Source organism: Rhinolophus hipposideros (assembly GCF_964194185.1).
Source record: "Rhinolophus hipposideros genome assembly, chromosome: 11".
NCBI lineage: Eukaryota > Metazoa > Chordata > Mammalia > Chiroptera > Rhinolophidae > Rhinolophus > Rhinolophus hipposideros.
This window is the reverse complement of record NC_138057.1, coordinates 14,459,376-14,479,374: the sequence shown is the minus strand read 5'-3', so window position 1 is coordinate 14,479,374 and position 19,999 is coordinate 14,459,376.

Genomic DNA, 19,999 nt, shown 5'->3' with positions numbered 1-19,999 from the left:
AAAATGCAGATAACGGGGGACTACTGCAGATAGATATAGAGTGTAAGAGTGTGTGTGTTTCAGGAATTTGACTTAGAATAGGGTAATAGTAGTAAAAGTAATAGCAGAGGGCAAAGGGCAGATTCCAGATTTCTTTCAAATCTGCAGTCAACAGGATTTGCTACTTGGTTGAGGAGCAGATACAGAACATGAGAGAAAGGACTCAAATTCTTTTACCCTGAGAATCTGAAAGATTGGAGTTAGTACTTGCAGATACGCCAGATTGTTTAGGAAATGGATGGGAATCAAGAGTCCATTTCTGGATGTTCAAATGTGCCCATTAGACATTCACCTGGAGATATAAACACATAATTGATATGAGTCTAGAATTCAGAGGGATGGATGTGTCAGAAGACACAATGGTAAAGTATTTAATGTATAGCCATGAGATCAACTAGGGAGTGAGAACAAAGAAGAAAAATGTTGGACCTACAGCACTCCCATGTTCAGAAGTCCCAAAGATGAAGAAGAATCAGTAAAGGCAACTTTAAAGGACCCACTGGTAAAGTGGGAGGAAAATTATTAGAGAGAAGTATTAAGACATCAAGTGAAGAAATGTTTCAAGAAAAGAGTCATCAGCTCTACCCAGAGCTGCTAACTGGAAGAATAAGATGAAGACTGAGACTTGACCACATTTGGCAAAGGTAATGCCATTGATGCCTAATTATAACCATTTGGTGGAAAGCAGTAAACATGAATGCCGTTTTGAGTGACGTGAAGAAAGAATGTTTTGCTAAACAATAGAGCTGAGAAATAGGGGAGGAGGACACACAGAATGAAGGCCAAGAGAATCTTTTAATGAGAGATATCATGGCACATGAATATTAAAGGAAATGGTCCAAGCACAAAGAGAAAGTTTGATAAAATAAAAAAGAGGAAAAAAGGTGTGTCATAAATGCAGAAGAGAGGATGGATTCCAGTGCAAATGAAAGCACTAGCCATGAAAAAGAATACAAACAATATCATAAAATGCAAGGCAAAATGCAGGGTTCGAATGCAGATAAATAGATATGTTGGTAGTAGAAACATGTAAAAGTTTTCTTGCATTTGTTTTATTACCTTAGTGAAACATTAAAAAATCAAGGGGGAAAAAAAAAATTGGGGAGGGAGATGAACGTATTGGTGATTTGAAGACATAGGAGAAGGTGCAAAGTATTTGCCTAAGAGAGTATGAAACTGGGAAAAAGTAATTGGATAACTCTGAGGCACATACCTGCCATGAATTTAAAGTGAGATCAGATAGCAAGGTTGTGTGATTTTTTTTTCTATTAGTGTCAGTATAACTGAGAATAGATTAGAATGTAAATACAACCAGGTGAGGATGACAGAGAGAAAGAGCCAGGGGCAAAGGAATTGAGAAGGTATACAAGAAAGTGATTGTAATGCCCGATCTGGTAATGTAACCCAAGCAAGGAGGGAAGTGAGGTTAAGGAGTGATCCGAGAAAGTCAAAGATGGAAACAATCAAATGGCTTGGAAGAAGCAGTGGGGTTGAAGAATTTTTGGATATGAAGACATTAAGGGAAGTTACATGGAAGAAAGATGGGGGTTGTGGCTGGAAAGCGTGTGTTTGAAATTAGGGTTATGGAAGAGGTAGAGTTACCAGTAATAAAAACAGTCTAGTATGATGATCAGTGTGGGTAGATAGGCTGTAATACAAGCGAAAACCATTGGAAACTAGGTATTTCAAAAGCTCAGGGGATAGTTTATTGGAAGCATCTTCTCTGGGGATACTGAAATGTTCAAGATTTATAATAGGAGAAATATTGGTGAGAGACAGTGAGCCAGCTACTAAAATTCTCAAGGAATGAGTGGCAATGAACAAATGGTCTACAGATGGTTGGAAGGATCAAATGGCATATTACTCAAAGGTATAAGAAAAAAAAATCAATATTTATTCTGATGGACATAAAATACAATCCAAAACTATTTTTAAAATATAGTATTCAGACTATATTTACAATTTGAACATAACACTTATGGTAAAGATGAACACAAAAGGCTCCTTTCACTTTCATATAACCTGGTTCTTTGGACCTTGGGTGTTTTTCTTTGCAGATGGTTTATTTTTGTTTAGGTCCATCTGAATTTTTACATTTAACATATCCAAAGTACTTGTTCACACCTCTACACTCAATTTTATTTTTAAAATTTAAACTGGAAGAAAAGGAATCATGATGTCCCAGATAAATTAAGAGGAATGATACAGAAAGAAATAATAGATTTGGAGATAAGCAAGTAAGTTAAATTTCGAAGTATAAGAGCAATACTTTTCTCAGTCACAGAATGTTATATGTCTGGGCTGATTCCTAGGTGTGTACATCAAGGTCACTGGGACTTAGCCTTGCCCCTAACTTACAGGGTGAAATAGGTGCTCACAGAGGCACCTGGAATGCAACCTCAGTTCCTGATTGGTGTTCTGGTTAAATGGAGCTCAGCCCTCTGAACAGGAATGCTGACAACCCACTTGACCTATCCCAAAGTAGAATTTTTATCCCATATCCCTCATTACTAGCCAGCCAGTAGTCTCAAACTTGATAGACCATGAGGACCCTTAATGCCTTCTTGCTTCAATTATCAGCCTCTGGAGACTCCTATGTGCGGTCCTATTGGAGGCCTCTGGATAACGCACATGTCTAGATTAAGTCTGAACTCACCACTTTCACAGTGCAGTACAAACTGCTGGCTTTCCCCCCATTGGCCAGCTCTATAATCCAATGAGTGAGTTATCTAGTCTTGGCCTTGTACAGGGCTGACTTTCTACATATTCTTTCCTCCCACTCCTACTGCTCATTCCTTCAGAGCTCCCAGAGGCACCTCTGGGCATAGCCGGTCTAGGTCATGATACACCAAACTATTTGAATCACTATCTCTTGGTAGCTTGGTTCCAGAGCCTTGGTATGTCCATCATTTCAAAATTGGATACCTTCCCCCTAACCCAAGGCAAACACCTGTCTATCTTTGTGTATTCCTTGTCTGACTTCAAAGAAACAGCATGTTAGAGGAAGAAGGCAAAAATTCAAAACAGATAAATAAAAATAGAAATGATAAGAATAATATACATGAAGGTAAATAGTAAATATACTTATTTCCTTTTCAAAGGAAGGAAATGGGTTATATTAACTTATACATGATTCTGAAATAACATGTAATAGGAAAGAACACATGCTGAATCCTACAGAGAAGCTAACAGATCATTTTTATCAGTTTCTGCAGGTATTGTGATGTTTGATATACTATTGGTTCCTCACAATTCATGCTTTGTTGCTTTTAAAAAGCACTAAGTTAAAGAGAACTCTTTTTAAAATGTCCTCAACCTAATGCTAAGTGAAAAAGAATATTAAGCAGTGCATGATATGCTCATACCGAATTTCCCCGAAAATAAAACCTAGCATGGTTTTATGTTCAGGATGACATCCCCTGAACATAATCCCTAATGCATCTTTTGCAGCAAACCTTAATATAAGACCCGGTCTTATTTTCGGGAAAACACGGTCATTTTATTTATGTGTGTCTCTCTCTCTCTGCAGACAAGTCCAAGAGATGCAGAAGAAGAAAGCTGGGCCAATTACGTTTTAGTTTATTTTTTTCAGACATCAATCAGATAAGTAACTCCTCCAAGAGGTGGGGGAAAAAAAGAGAGAAAGAGAGAGACCAGAGGTGTTACTCCAGCAAAGTCCTTTAATATGCAAACATGAGAAGGTAGAAAGCCTAAGACCTGGGATGAAAGATAAGAAGAACCAGCTCTACTCCTTCTCAGTCCTTTCTGCATTCCCAGGACGTGGGTTGTAGCCTACCACAGATGTCAATTGAAAAGATAAACCTGCTTAGAATGAGACAAGAATATTGATATTACTCTAGAAATAAAGTAGAGAGAGAATAGAAAAGCCAGAAGTGACAGGTAGATTCACCAAAATGCACAATGGCTAAGTAGTTTGAGGAGGAGAGCAGTGAAATTATATAACTTGAAATGACTAATAGACTTTTAAGAACAATGATACTAACAGTTTTGAAAGTTATTTGTATAAATGAGATGTTTCTTCCATTCCAAATCTTAAACAAGGCTACTTCATTTTTAATTTTTTTGTAAGATGTATGTGTTTGTGTATAAATCACAGCAAACATGAAATTTTCCATCAAGATTGATGAAATGAAGAGTAAAGTTTACATGAGTAGAAACAAAAGCCAACAGACCAAGGTAGCCATGAAAATTTGCAAAAATATTGAAGAGGGTTTTATACCTTTCTAAACCATTTCCTGAACCTCTCTTCTCTTTCTGCCCCCTACCTTTTCCTAAAATGAGGAAAAATTACAAAAGACATTCTATTAAGCAGTGAATAAGCAATGTGCTTGATAATGGATGGGGCAAAAAGGGGAGGTTTAGAAATCTAAAGAAAACATTTACAGTGTTTCTTTAGACGGTCACCATGAACATAATATTTCTATCTTCAAAAAGTCATTACAATATTAGACCAATCTTCATGTACTACATGGTGGTACATTTGTGACACAGCTGTCTGAAGACATTCTTTTTTCACCTGGAGTTTCAATGGTGCTTAGTACTGAATACACCAAACATTGAAAGTTATTTGGATAACATTTGTTTTCCATCCATATTTCATTCTTCCAGAAAGGCTGATAGTGGGGAAGAGAAATAACCGAGAGTTTCTCTCTGATTTAGAATTAAACATATATATACACACACATATATATATATTTATATTTATATATTATATATATAAATAAATATATATATATATATATATAAATATATATATATATATATATTTGTATATATATATTATTTTCATTGGGGTGACATTAGTTAGTAAACTTATATAAGTTTCAAGGGTATATTTCTATAATACATCATCTATACTCGTATATTGTATTGTATGTTCACTACCCAGACTCCGTTCTCCTTCCATAAGCATATATTTGACCCCCTTTTCCCTCTTCTACCACCCCCTCTCACTCCTTTACCCCCTGGTAACTCCTAAACTGTTGCCTATGAATTTCTGCTTTTTTGTTGGTTTGTCTTGTTCATTTGTTGCTCTCATGTTTTATATCCCACATATGAGTGAAGTCATATGGTTCTCGAATTTTTCTGACTTATTTGGCTTAGCATAATAATCTTAAGATCCATCCATGTGGTCACAAATGGCAGTATTTCATCTTTTCTATGGCCGAGTAATATTCCACTGTATATATGGACCACATCTTCTTTATCTAATCATCTATGAAAGGACACTTTGGTTGTTTCCATGTCCTGGCCACCATGAATAATGCTGCAGTGAACACAGGGGTGCATCTATCTTTACAAATAAACATTTTCAGATTTTTTGGGCGGATACTCAGGAGAGGGATTGCTGGGTTGTATGGGAATTCTACTCTTAATTTTTTGAGAAACCTCCATACTGTTTTCCATAGTGGCTGTACCAAGTTATATTTCCACCAGTGGTATATGAGGTTTCCTTTTTCTCCACAACCTCTCCAACATTTGTTATTGTTTTTCTTGTTGGTAATGGTCCTTCTAACAGGTGTGAGGTGGTATCTCATTGTGGTTTTGATTTGCATTTCCCTAATAGCTAGTGAAGTTGAGTATCTTTTCATATATCTGTTCATCGTTTGTATGACTTCTTGGGAGAAGTGTCTATTCAGGTCCTCTGCCTATTTTTTAATTGGATTGTTTGTTGTTTTTTATTGTTGAGTTGTAAGAGTTCTTTATATATTTTGGACATTAGCCCCTTATCGGAGGTGTTGTTTGCAAATATCTTTTCCCATTTGGTTGGTTGCCTCTTTGTTTTCTTGATGGTTTCTTTTGCTGTGCAGAGCTTTTTAGTTTGATATAGTCCCATTCATTTAGTTTTTCTTTTACTTTCCTTGCCTTTGAGGTCAAACTCATAAAATCCTCTTTGAACCCAAGTTTAGTACCATAAGCTTAGTACTTATGCTTTTTTCTATGCAATTTATTGCTTCTCATCTTATATTTAGGTCTTTGATCTATTTTGAGTTAATTTGGGTACACAGTGACAGATAGCAGACTAGTTTCATTCTTTTGCACATGGCTTTTCAATTTTCCCAGCACTATTTATTGAAGAAGTTTTCTTTTCTCCATTGTAGTATGTTTTTGGCTCATTGGTTAAAAATTATATATATATATATATATATATATATATATATATATATATATATATATATATATATATTCATTTTTGGGTTCTCAATTCTGTTCCATTGGTCTGTGTATCTGCTTTTCTGCTAATACTATGCGGTTTTGATTATTATCACTTTGTAGTATAAAGTCAGGGAACGTGATACCTACAGCTTTGTTCTTTCTTCTCAGTATTGCTTTGGCTATTCGGGGTCTTTTGTGATTCTATACAAATCTGATAATTTTTTGTTCTATTTCTTTAAAAAATGCCATTCGGATTTTTATGGGGATTGCATTAAATTTGTATATTGCTTTGGGTAACATGGGCATTTTAACTATGTCGATTTTTCCGACCGATGAACACAAAATACCTTTCAATTTTTTGTGCCTTCTTCAATTTCTTTTAATAATATTTTCAGTTTATAAGTCCTTCACATCCTTTCTTAAGTTTATTTCTGCGTATTTTATTCTTTTTGTTGCAATCGCAAAAGGATTTTTTTCCATTTCTTTTTCTGAAATTTCATTGTTAGTATATAGGAATGGAATGAATTTTTGTACATTGATTTTGTATCCTGCAATTTTACTGTATTTATTGTTTCTAATAGATTTTTGGTGGAGTCTCTAGGGTTTTCTAGATAAAGAATCATGTCATCTGCAAAAAGTGACAAATTGACTTCTTCCTTCCTAATCTGGATGCTTTTTATTTCTTTCTCTTGCCTGATTCCTCTGGCTAGGACTTCCAATACCATGTTAATTAACAGCGGTAAAAGGGGGTATCCTTGTCTTGTTCTTGATCTTAGAGGAAAAGCGTTCAGTTTTTCAACATTAAGTACAATATTAGCTGAGGGTTTTTCATATGCGGACATTAGTATGTAGAAGTACTTTCCTTCCACATCCATTTAATTAAGTGTTTTAATCATAAATGGATGTTGTATTTTGTCAAAAGCTTTATTTGTATTTATTGTATGATCATATGATTCTTATACTTTATTTTATTTATGTGGTATATCACATTGATTACTTTGTGTGTGTTGAACCATCCTTGCACCCTATGAAATGAACCTCGTTTGATCTTGACGTATAATCTTTTTAATATATTGTTCTATTTGCTTTGCTAGTATTTCGTTTAGGATTTTTGCACCTGTATTCATTAGAGATATTGGTCTGTAATTTTCTTTTTTAGTGGGTTATTCTTACAAGGTTTGGTATCATGGAATGTTGACCTCATAGAATAAGTTAAGAAGTATTGTCTCTTCTTCAATCTTTTAGAAGAGTTTGAGGAGGACAGGTATTAAATCATATTTGAATGTTTGGTAGAATTCTGAAGCCATCTGGTCCCGGACTTTTACTTTTGGGGAAGTTGTGGATGATTGTTTCAATTATCTTACTGTTGACTGGTTTAGAGTTTCCAGTTCTTTATGATTCAGTCTAAAAGGCTATATATTTCTAAGAACTCATCCATTTCCTCCAGGTTATTGAATTTGGTGGCATATAGTCTTTCATGGTATTCTTGTGTGACCTTTTGTATTTCTGTGGCATCCATTGTAATTTCTCTTCTTTCATTTCTGATTTTGTTTATTTGTGTCTTTTCTCTTTTTTTCCTTAGTGAGCCTAGGCAGGAGTTTGTCAATTTTATTAATCTTGATTTAGAATTTAAAGAAAAATGAGCTGGCAAGAAAAGTATCTGAATATTTCATGGATTAAAGAGATGGAGCTATATCATATATATCTCTCTCGGTGAAAATCATGACCTCTCCTGCCCGCATAGTACACGCCACAGTATTTTGCAGTTACCACTGAATATTAGGTAAAGATTAAAATGCAATATTAAAACAAGTATAGTTAACAGAGGTTTTGGGCTCTTGGAGAGTAAAGATGAGGACAAGATGCTCATAGGACAAGAACAATTGTACGTACAGAGAGAAGGGAAAGATGGTAAGTAGGGAGATAAGAGTAAGGCAAGACTGGGAAAGATAACAAATATGGGGAAGAAAACAAATATGGGATAAAAAGAGAGACAGGTTGGAGGACGAAAAAGAGATAGAGAAAGTGAACAAGACAAAGGAAAAGAGCACTAGAAAATAACAAAAAATACACTTAGTATCCTTGAATAATCCAGTAACAAATGTCTTCATTAAATGTCAATCCTTATATGTTATTTCAAAATGCATCATTCATGTCGCACACACTTCTTGTTATGCTCTCATTTTCAGTAAGTTTTAGGTTAGCTATGAGCAAAGGCGTGCTTTAGACCCATTGTAAAATCTAACATACACAGTAAAAAGAAGTTAACACTTTAGTCACATTTGTGAAAAATCTTTACTAAAACTTCTTCCAATTCATGAAAAGATTCAGATAAACCATGTATATTTCTTCACTGAAATTGGCAGATAATAAAAATTTGCTATATTTTATGGAGATATCCTTTTTAAGTAAAAGATTACAAATACAGCTAATGTCCAACTCATTATCCCTTTAAACTAGCCTAAATTACCAGGGGACGCTCTTCAGAAGTTGGTGCATGTTATTATCCCCATGCACCTTCACTGCCCCCTTCGGCCTTTCCACACTACAACTTCAGACAGTTCAAATACATCTAGACATCAAGATAATAGAGGTGGGTAAAGGTGATCTGCCCATGCTGCCCTCCCTTGTTCTAATTCCCTCCATCTTTAAGGATATGCTTTTATAGCCTCTACCTTTAGTACAACAGCTTAAGACATCCCTATAGTTCTTTCATTAAGCCTAAATTCAACAGATAAGAATAATTATATAAAATCTTGTATTATATCTTTTTTCTTACATACCTCATTCTTACTATTAGTCAATGTACTTGGGACTCATTTGTCTTTATATTTGCATGCAGCTCTAATCTGATCTTTTAAGTATTTGTAGGCCTTGAGGTGTTTATTATAGCAGACCACTTTTTTCTTTTCCAAATTCTTTGTATACTGGCAACACATCACAGCGCTGAGTACGTGTAAGCACTCAGTAGACATGTGCTGAATGAATTAATACATGAAGTACACTGCAGGAATGAATGAATCCATAAATCACTCAAAATCTGTAACAATGCATAAATAACTAACCCAAACTCTGGACTTTTCAAACCAACAGTACAATATTTTCCCCTCTGCCATGTTAAAGATCAAAACAGACTTGTAGACATTTGCATAGATAGTTCCTGTTGAGATGTAAAGGGAAAAATGGTTTTCCAGATTTAGATAATCTGATTTATTGTTAACATGTCCTTATTCTGTATTTTATATAATCTTAGGTCACATAAAAATACAGAACTGAAATTCTACATCAGCTAGTATCAAATAATTCCTGTATTTTTTTTTAAATTTGGTTTTAGGAGTGAAGCAAATGGATTATGGAGAATGAATGCAGTAGATCATTACACAAGCGATCAGTCAGCATCTTTGCCTATGCATAAAGGTTACTGAGTGTATAGCTCAGATTTATAACAGAAGAATTCCTTGCCAGTATAAGAACCAAAACCTAGTCTGAGTTATCATGAGACATTAAGAAGAAAGTATGGTGACAATATATCCATCCAATTGCTACATAAACGGAAATACTGTAAGAAAGTTGGCTGAACACCTTGATAACCTAATTTATAATGTCTCTAAAAACCCATACAATGATTTAGAGGAAATAATGGATGCCAGATAAAAGTATATATAATTTATGATATGTATGTGCTGTACATATTTCAGTCCTTAAACTCAAGCAGTATATTAGATTTTTGTAGAATTGTCTACAAAAGTTAAAATGTTCTGATTTTTTTCTGCTTATGTCAAGACATCCTTATACAGTTTTATTAAAGTTACTAACTTTGAAATGTTTCCTTCCTCAAATGTTTATAAGGAGAATTTCTGATGTAATAAGATTACACTGTCTTTCAAGACAGACAAAACAGACCTGTCACATACTAGCTATGTTACACTGGGTAAATTATTTAATCTCTCCAAGGTCTTGTTTTCTCAGTACATAAAATTGGCTTAATTACACTGCACAGAAACAATGCAATGTATTACCCAAAGTCAGACTCATTTTTATTTTGGGAAGACTGGTTGACTACATTTCCCAGCCTCCTTTGTAGTGAATTTGGGGTATATGACTGAATTGGCCAATGAAATGTTGATGGAAGGCAAATAACCCATTTATCAGTCCGGTCCTGCTCCTTAAATCCTCCTTTGTTATCTTTCTTTCCTTCTCATGCTTCCTTCACCTTCTTATCAGTTTTCCATTGGAAGATATCAAGGTCATAGAGGGTGGTAGAACCATAAGATGGATGAAGCCTGGGTCCTGAATGACTGCAACGAATAGAACTTGTTTGTCCAGGCACTCACTCCTCAACCCCAACTGACCCATGGTGGACTATAATATAAGTGAGAAAATTTTGCTATATTGAGCCACTAATCTATTGTGATTGCTTGTTATGGCAGTTAGCTTACCTGACTGATACAATTACCTGACTGATACAGAGCTATCGAGGGAGGAAAGGAGTTAATGACCATAAAAATCTTAGTGCAGTTTAATATAGCACCTGGCACTTCGTAACAGGTTAGGTCCTTCTCCTCGCTGCCCAGCAGGGGAGAATCCAAACATGTCCAGTCTTTACATTTCAATTTTTGCATTCTTCAGACTTTACATTTTTCATCCTCTTTCAATCATATGTGAAAGAATGAATACCTTCTAGGAATAGTAATTAACTTTTAATGATAATGTGCAGTTGTTGCTGAAACTATATTTATGATTACTAAAACACCATTTCTTTTCACCTTTTTCATGTAACTCTTTTTGTCATATACAGATAAACAATTTGAAATACAGTTTGGGGAACTAATGTGATTCATAACATCATTTGAATTTATGCCATACCGTTGAAACCCTGACTTGATATTCCTTCTTGGATACATTAGAATAAAGCTATGAGAGATTTTCTACTTTATTACAAAGTACACAGGTGACAGCCGGCAGCCATTGCCCTCCTGTACCTGTAGAAAATGAGTGGGATAGCAAAATGCCTGTTCACAATTTAATTCTTATTAAAATATGTGGAAAGTGATTCCAAAGTAAGTCAGGATGCTTTTGCCGATTTTTTTTTTTTTAAATCTCTCCTTAGCAAAACCCAATTTAAACCGAACATAAGTAGTGATGGAGTGGAGGAGCCATTGATGTAGGCTGAGGAAATTTATGGTCTGAAACACCCTAAAATTTGTTTTGAATCATCCTGTGTGCATTTCACACATTGAAATGAGCATCTGAGTTTGATATATACATATATATTTGTTGGCTTCTTCACATTAATTCAACTCTTTTTAGAGGATTTTTTTTTTTTTGAGAAAGCTTTATAGTTGTGACCTCTATATTCAGAAGAGAAAGGTTCTTGAAAATTTAGCTGCAACTTTAAAATCCAAAATCAGTGTCACTTTGCCACTGGATCTCATTGTCTAAATCTCCTTTTTACTGAACACCTACTGTGAACCAATCTTGAACTGCACTTTGCATGTGCTGTTTTATTCACTCCTCATGACAACCCTGTGAGACAGACAGCAGCATCAATCACTGTGTCACACGTGAGTAGACTAATGAGGTTCAGTCAACGTTCTCGACTCCAAAGCCCATGACCTTTCTCGTCCAAATGAGACTTGTCAATAATAAGCATACAGACAATCGATTTGCTACTGTACATTGCTACTGCAAATGTAAAAGCATCCCCTCTTTTCACTCTGTCACCAATTGAGTGTGTTCCTATCTATTGATTTCTCTTCCTGCCACTCACCACCTCTAGGTATGACAGTGGATGGTGTGTCCATTTATTATGTGTATGTATCAAGAAAACATTTTCTACAGCTTATGGAGCTTTGATTATTAACTCACCAAGCTCAGCACTGCCCCCGGGCTTTCAAGACTCTGTCCTAGCCTTTTGCTCATTACCAGTGACCAGTTTATTCTCACCAAGCCACTTCAGGTTGTCTGTCCCTGGAAGAGATGATCTGATCCCCACACATGATTCTTGTTAAGTCCCTTCTCTCATCCTCCAGAGGCAATGCCTGAAGCAATAATGTGAACTCCATAACTCAAAATATGTACAATTGGTGAGAATTCTCTTACCACCAATTTAACATTGCACATTGAATTGGGTCATGATTAAAGTCAGTGGTTTTATGGTGAGACCTAAAATTTTAAATGCTGCCTTGACATCATTGAGTCTCACAGGGCCCCAAAGGCCTAACCACTAGTTCCTTTCTCTCAACAGATATGACGCCCATCCCACCCAGTGGGAGAAGCTTCCCAGCTGACTATCAGCCAGTCCAGCTTCGCTCGACCGGGTTCTCAACCTAATGAGTTTCCTTTCTCTGCCAGCTGACAAAATTATTCAAACAATCCAATCACATCCTCTTGTAGAAATCAGGGCCTGTTTTCAACACCCCTTTCTGATTCCCCTGTATGGCTCTGCATGGTGTTCTCCTCCCTCAAACCGTGTAACTAATAAACTACTGTCAATCTCATCTGTCAAATGTCAGGTGTCATGTGTCAGCCATGTGATACTATGGTGAAAGTACCCTCCTTCACCAACAGGGTGAATAGGAGATTATTAGCACATTGGTGTCCAGCATTTAGATTTCATAAACACATTGCAACAATAACAAAAAACAATTATAATTTACTATTTACCATCAATTCATGATAGGAAGGACATTTTTTTAATTAAAGTTTATTGAAGTGACAATTGTTAGTAAAGTTACATAGGTTTCAGGTGTACAATTCTGTAATACATCATCTATATAGGACATTTTAACCACCAAAATTAGACAAGAAAAATCTCAGAATAAAGACCAGTCCTTCAAATTGAACAATTAACTTGAACAATTAAATCTAATCTCATGAAAAACTCACTTCACCATCCTTGTTTTTCTCATTGTGCCACACATTGGTGAACACCTGACAATAGAATGGCACAATCCGTAGAAAGATGTGAGAGAAACTCTGAATCATGTTTCTGGGATCATTCACCATGATGGGAAACAGACTGACTTTTGTGCTCCTCTTGTCTATACCTGCTTAAGACATTTTGCTAACAGTTGCCAAATTCTGGTAAATGGTGTTATGCAATGTTTGGGCTTTTGTTAGTACCAAGTCAAATTGCCAGTCAACCTAAGGGTCCTCTCCATGACCTTTGGATACAATAGTCAAACCACTGAGTATTTACTTTTTGCCTTAAACTTCTTCCATTTTGCCCACTCCACATGGAGATTTCCAGATATCTGTTTAATTTATGTGAATGATTTAATGTGACATTTAGACCTCAGACCAAAAAGTCTTTGGCACATAATCAAACATCTCATAAGGGTGTAGGCAAGGTTACTTTAAAAATCGTTCATGGAAACTACCTAATATTCAATAATACAGGGCTAAATATGTTTTCACAGAATTATACATTGTAAAATTATATAACCACGTAAAAGAACATAATATTGTAGAAAGGTCGTAAATTTGAGGAACAGATGAATAATGTTCCAATTGTGTATAAGAAAGGTTGTATTAGCATGCAGATAAGTTAGTATACGCATACAAATTTTCTGAAAGAATAAAAAAGAAATGGTTAAAATGCCATCGCTTCAGCAATGGACAACTGTCGATTAAAGACTTATAAGTGCCTTCTGTATAGGCAGTCAGAGATGTTGATTAAGCAATATCCATATAGTTTAGATTCTTGATTAATGTAGTAGCAAAGTTGACATTTTCTTATGAAAATATAAAAGCCTAAACTATATTACTCCTCTAAGAAAGGTCCAACAGGAGTCCATCCTACCTCCCAAAGGGCTAGGATAATAAGGGAAGTCCTAGATAAGGCCACTGAAAAAATTTTGGTGTATCCTAATGCTTTGACTAATACTACCTGGAAAGATCTAACTTACACACAACATTAGACATGAAAACAACTCAGAGAACGAGGCCTAGCGCACACACACAAAATCTGGGTATTTACAGCATCATAAATAACACATCCAAGAAAGTAAATCTTGCTGCATCACGGAACTCTCAACTATTTTAATTACTCAACCTTTTAGGAGAGTTTCTTTATTACAATACATGTAACCATTTAAGACTCTCAACACAGAATAAAAAATTCAGTTTTTCCTAAATAGTTAATACTGAACAGATCTTCTAAAATACAAGTTCAACTACTGAAGGATAGTCCAGACCCATAATAGCAAGATTATATGTTATCATCCAAGGAACCAGGGCATCACCTGTCATGGACAATTTGTTATTATAGAGGCTGTGCTTATAGTTCTTCACTTTTTAGTAAAGAGTAGCTTAATTTTTCTTCTGGTTACCAACTGATGCATAACAAATCACTCCAACTTTCCTAAAATAAAACCACACCATTTTATTTTTCTCAGAGATTCTGTGGCGCAGGCATTTAGACGGGGCACTGCAGAGAGGACTTCTTCCCACTCTATGATGTTTAGGGCTGGAATCACCTTTTAGAACAAGGCTCAGTAAACTTTTCCTTTAAAAGTCCAAATAGTAAATATTTTAGACTTTCTGGGTAACATACAGTGTCTATTGCATATGAGTCTTTTCCTTTTTTTTTTTTTTTGAACAATCCTTTACAATGTAAAAAAAAAATTAATTTTAGCTCTGGGTCTACAAAAACAGGCTACAGGTTGTATTTGGTCATTTTGTCCTCTTGCTGTAGTTTTCCAAGTCCTAATCTGGAAGCATTTTCACTCTCATGTCTAGCAACTAGACTGGGATAACTTAAAGGCCAGGTTCAATTGAGACTGTGACCAGAGCACCTACCTCTCCGGTAGCTTGGGCTTTTCACAGCCTGGTAGTGGGTTCTGAAAGAGAACATCCTAAGAGCTCGTGCCCCAAGAGAAAGCTTGCCAAAAGAACAAGGAGAAACCTGCATTGTCTCTTCTCACTGAGTCCCAGAAATCACACCATATGTTGTTATCTTTTAACCATGACAAGTGAGTCACAAAGACCAACCCAGATTCCAAGGAAGGAGAATTAGACTCCACCCCTTAGTGGAACAGCAGCAAAATCACATTGCACAAGAGTATGTGAGATCTTGCTGTGGCCATCTTTGAAAAATACAATCTGCCAGAACCTTCCTATGATCTACAAAATGTATACACAAACGAAAGTATACATATGACAGTACTTGAAGGTAAGATGATGGTAACATCTTACAATCATATCCCTTGTGAATTTTTGTAACTCACTACCTGGATCCTCCCTTATGATGAATTCTGTTCCACAAAAACAAAATGATTGTATGGTTGCAGTATCTCTTTCATGTAGTGGAAACTACAACCTATACTCGTACCCTAGAAACAAACATATAACACTATCATCGAAAATTTCCAAGACTTATTAAGTATTTTCTCCATATTCCCACTTGGAGAATCCAAGTAATAACTGGCATGTAAACTAAGGGGAAAATGTGAATAAAATAATAGGTAATTAAAATTCAAAGTGAAGTTTAAAAATGCAAGCAAGTGAATTGTTTTAAAAAGAGGTAAAATCATTATCATTTTTCTATATCTAAATTTTCTACTTAACTACTTTTAGGATAGCATCTACGTAAAGTATTAATCAGAAGCACCCCACAAGAGGAAAAAAATTAAAAAGCTAGACTGGTCTAAAGAAGTCACGACTCGTGGTTCAAATTGATATCCCTCTCATATTTGATTTTTCCCCACTATTCTGCTCCACAGACCTTGGATATGGTTAATGTCTTCAAGTCATATAAAGTCCCTTTTCAAGTAGATGTATTTTATATTATGTGCAGCAATATGTAAGCCTCATTTTTTTAACAGTGAGCAGGTACAGCTCAGCCACTCAGTTTTTATGGGACTTTTTTTTTTTTTTAAATTTGGAACATAAATTAAATTAAATATTTATGCCAGAGCTGCCAACACGAAGACAAATAGCTCTAGCAAACAATTCTCTTAATAAAATTCAATCACTATAATGCAAACTGTTGTCAAAAGGGTAAGTGTAAGTTAACTTTTTTAAAAGTTTTGCTTCATGATCCATGGAATTAATAACTCATGTCATGAACACTGAAAATTGAATGTATCTTTATATTCTTTGTACTCCTTTGTGTTCTCGCAAGATTATTTTTTTATTTAATGTCCATCTTTCTTGCAAGGGGTCCTTTCAGAGTTAAAAATGTAATTATATTTTCTCATCTAATTAAAATGTCAATCATTTATTGTAGCATATTAAGTATAATGGCTGTTACCCAAGTTTTCTTCTTATTTAGGTTCTAATTATTTTGTCATGTCACTCAAAAATCTATGCTTTGCAACTTGTCCAAGATTTTTTCTCCTCATTAGCATAAAACATCTTAGAGTCCTGCTGGTAGTGCTTTATCTAGTGTAGGAAATGATTTGGATAATAAACAGCTGGAAACCAAAATGTTATATACTGGCAGGGAAAGAAAAAACAGATTAACGATTATACAAAATGAACATAACCTTCCTTTTTCTACCATCCCTTGTAATTTTATGTATTGAGTTTTACAATTAAAAAATAAAGTTCCAGAAACGCTTACTGAAAGATACTCTATTAGACTCTTCTCTTTATTTTTTTTCTTCCTCTATCTTCTACTATTTTTATTGTACCATTTCTTCTGATTTTCTATTTCTTTACTCTCTCCTCACTGTCTGTTGTCTCTATTAAATGAGGTGGTTGGACTAAATATCTAAAACCATTTCCAACTTTAATATTTCTGATTTGCAAAAACTTCTTAATACATTCTAGAGTTTCTAGAATAACAACTATGTTAGAGAGTTGTCCCCCAATAACAACATGGGGATCATATTTTCAATTTCCTTTTTCCCCTTTATTTATGACAATCTTTTCTCCGATTCTTATTTCTGTGTTCTTTTTTTCACCTTCTCCAGTTCCTGTCAAGCTACAAACACAGTTTCTTTTTAGCTCACTTTGATTTAAAACCATCTGAAATGTGTGTATCTCTCTGTCTCTGTCTCTATCTTTCTCTGTGTCTGTCTGTCTCTCTTTATATATGTGTGTGTGTGTGTGTGTGTGTGTGTGTGTGTGTGTGAGTGTGTGTGTGTATACTGCCACGCAGCAACCTACCCGTCTGTCCCCTCGTACCTGCCCCTAAAGAAAGGAGAATCTGTGAGAGGGATCCTTTCAGGGACTTTGCTTCACCTTTGTGCTTCCACCTTATGTCTCCCTGTTTGGCCCCAGAAAGATGGCTGGCTAGTGAAAGACAGGTACAACTCCCCACGGGGGGCGGGGGGGGGGGACAACCCAAGCCAGACACAGCCATGTGGGGACCATCTGGGGAACTCATGGGGTCAATAGCCCCCCCACCTTCCCCTGGCTAAGGAGAGCCTCTGCCTCTGTGGCTGCCTTCCCACAAACCTGCAGGGGAAGTGACTCAGTGATGTGCTCTCCATCTATTCATACGCATAAAGGTTTTGTCCCTTGGGGAAGTACTATCCTGAGACTTAAGGTTGGGCTGCCTGCAGGCAAGAGTGATTGGTTTAAATCGGTTTCCATTGTAATGTATGGGATCAGAGATCTCGAGGTTGACAAGCTTTACTTCTTTTTACTTCCACATCTAACTAATAAAAGCCATGCATTGGCCCGATTCGGGGCTCAGTCCTTGAGACTTGAGTCCCTTGGCCCAGCTTGTACTCTATTATTGTCTACTGTCTTTTTTAACCTGTGCCGCCAGCCGCCATCCTCACTTCCCACAACTCTTGTTGTGCTGGACACGATAAATATATATATATATATATATATATATATATATATATATACACACACATATACATATACATATATATGTATATGTGTGTATATGTACATTGTACACACACACACACACACACACACACACATATATATGTACAATGTACACATACACACACGCATGCCTTGACATTTCTCTTAAGACCACTCTCCATTCAGGGGAGAGGAAAAAAAAGCACATGAAGAAAATAATTGTTTATTTAATGTCTTACACCCTGAAGCTCCTAAAAATGACACCTTTCCCTTGGAGGAGACTACCATCAGAAAGAAAACTACAAACCTCCCCGCTATGTAATTGCTGAGCTATTATAGGGATTGAAAATGAGCAGGAAATTTGACAAATTCTCAACTGCTAGGCTACAGCTAAAATTCTGACATTTAGATAAAGAAGCATAAAGCGATTATTAATCTGTGAGGAAACCAGGTGTTCTCTGATACACAGGATGCTTCTACCTGCACATGGGCAATTTAAGCCCAAGAGTTATGACCCCCAATTTATGGGAAACATAACCGAATCCAGTTTAAGAAAAAAATAAAGTACTAGGACCATGAATATCATATTAATATTAGTAAGTTACTCTTTACAAATTATACTTCACAGTTTGTATTTTGTATATGAAGCAGTGTAAAATAGACAACTGACTCATTTTAAATCCTTAACTATGATAATGATGATGAAAAGTTTTAGTTTCACATTGGGTGGATTGCGGTCTATAAGACACAGTGCTACCTCAGGAAAAGAAAGTGTACAGCTTCTCCTCTGAAGTCTGTTATTTGGAACAGCGCCTGTTTTGGAGAACAGCTGTTACCTGAGATGAATGCCAATGTACCGGTACTTTTTGTCTCAAAATATTTTAAGAGCAGCTGCCCCTCTCTTTTTAATTCCAACTCTGCATTGGCACACACACGTAGAGGGGAAACATGGAGCAGCCAGCTTGGCGTGCTGTACTCTGGTTTGCGGACATCTTGTGTAAACTCACTGACATCAAGCCTGGTCTCCTTGCGTCCCAATAAAAACACACAAGGATTAGGGCATTCAGAATTTGGACTAAGTTGGCCAGGAGACTTGGTCATACTCAGTCACAATTTCCAAAGTGGAAACTGTCCAATATTAAAGACGTCAGACACACTTTGTTCAGAATAGCCCTAGGATTCGGGGTCAATGCTGCAAAAATTTAACAGGAACCCTTTTGTCTGAACAGTTTCTAAATCAAATCCTACAGCTACAGTGAACAAGCTGCAAATGCCTGCCTTTCTTAATAGGAATCAGTACCATCCTATGATACGGACACAGTGGCTTGCAGGTATCAAATTACTCCATTAAACTGTCTTTTAAGAAGACAATTTCAATAAAATAAATGTTTCTTGGTTTCCTATGTTCAAATCCTTTATTTATACAATCACTTCCTGAAAGCTAATAGTTAATCAATCTTCTCATCCACTCTACCATCTTATTCAAAAAAAGGCTAACTGGATTAAATATTTATTACAGTACTTTTGAAGCATCAATGGACCAGTAAACATAGTTATGGTCAAAGTAAACATGGTTATGGTCTGATTTGAACTCAAATCAGAATTTTATGCTATTGCTTACTTAAATTGAATGCAAACTTTTAAGATCTTTATAACTTTCTTGGGTATATAAATTGATTAATCAAAGGACCGTCACATAGTAGGTGCTCAAAAAATATGCACTGATATTTTTTCGTTCAACAATTCTATTATTCACATAATATTGCAAACACTTCTAAGTCCAACTTCACTGAGATTTTAAGAAGAAATTAAAATGATTTTCATTTGATAACATACTGTGTGTCTCTCTCAATAATTCGAAGTCTTTCCCAAGTCTTCTAACTTTTTAGTACAAAAACTTATGGTATGCTACTGTTAACTGGTTGTTCTGCGGTATTACTTAGGCTGACTCTACATTAAGACAGATACAACCTTTTTGTATAAATTATTCTGTCAGTAACAACCCACTGAG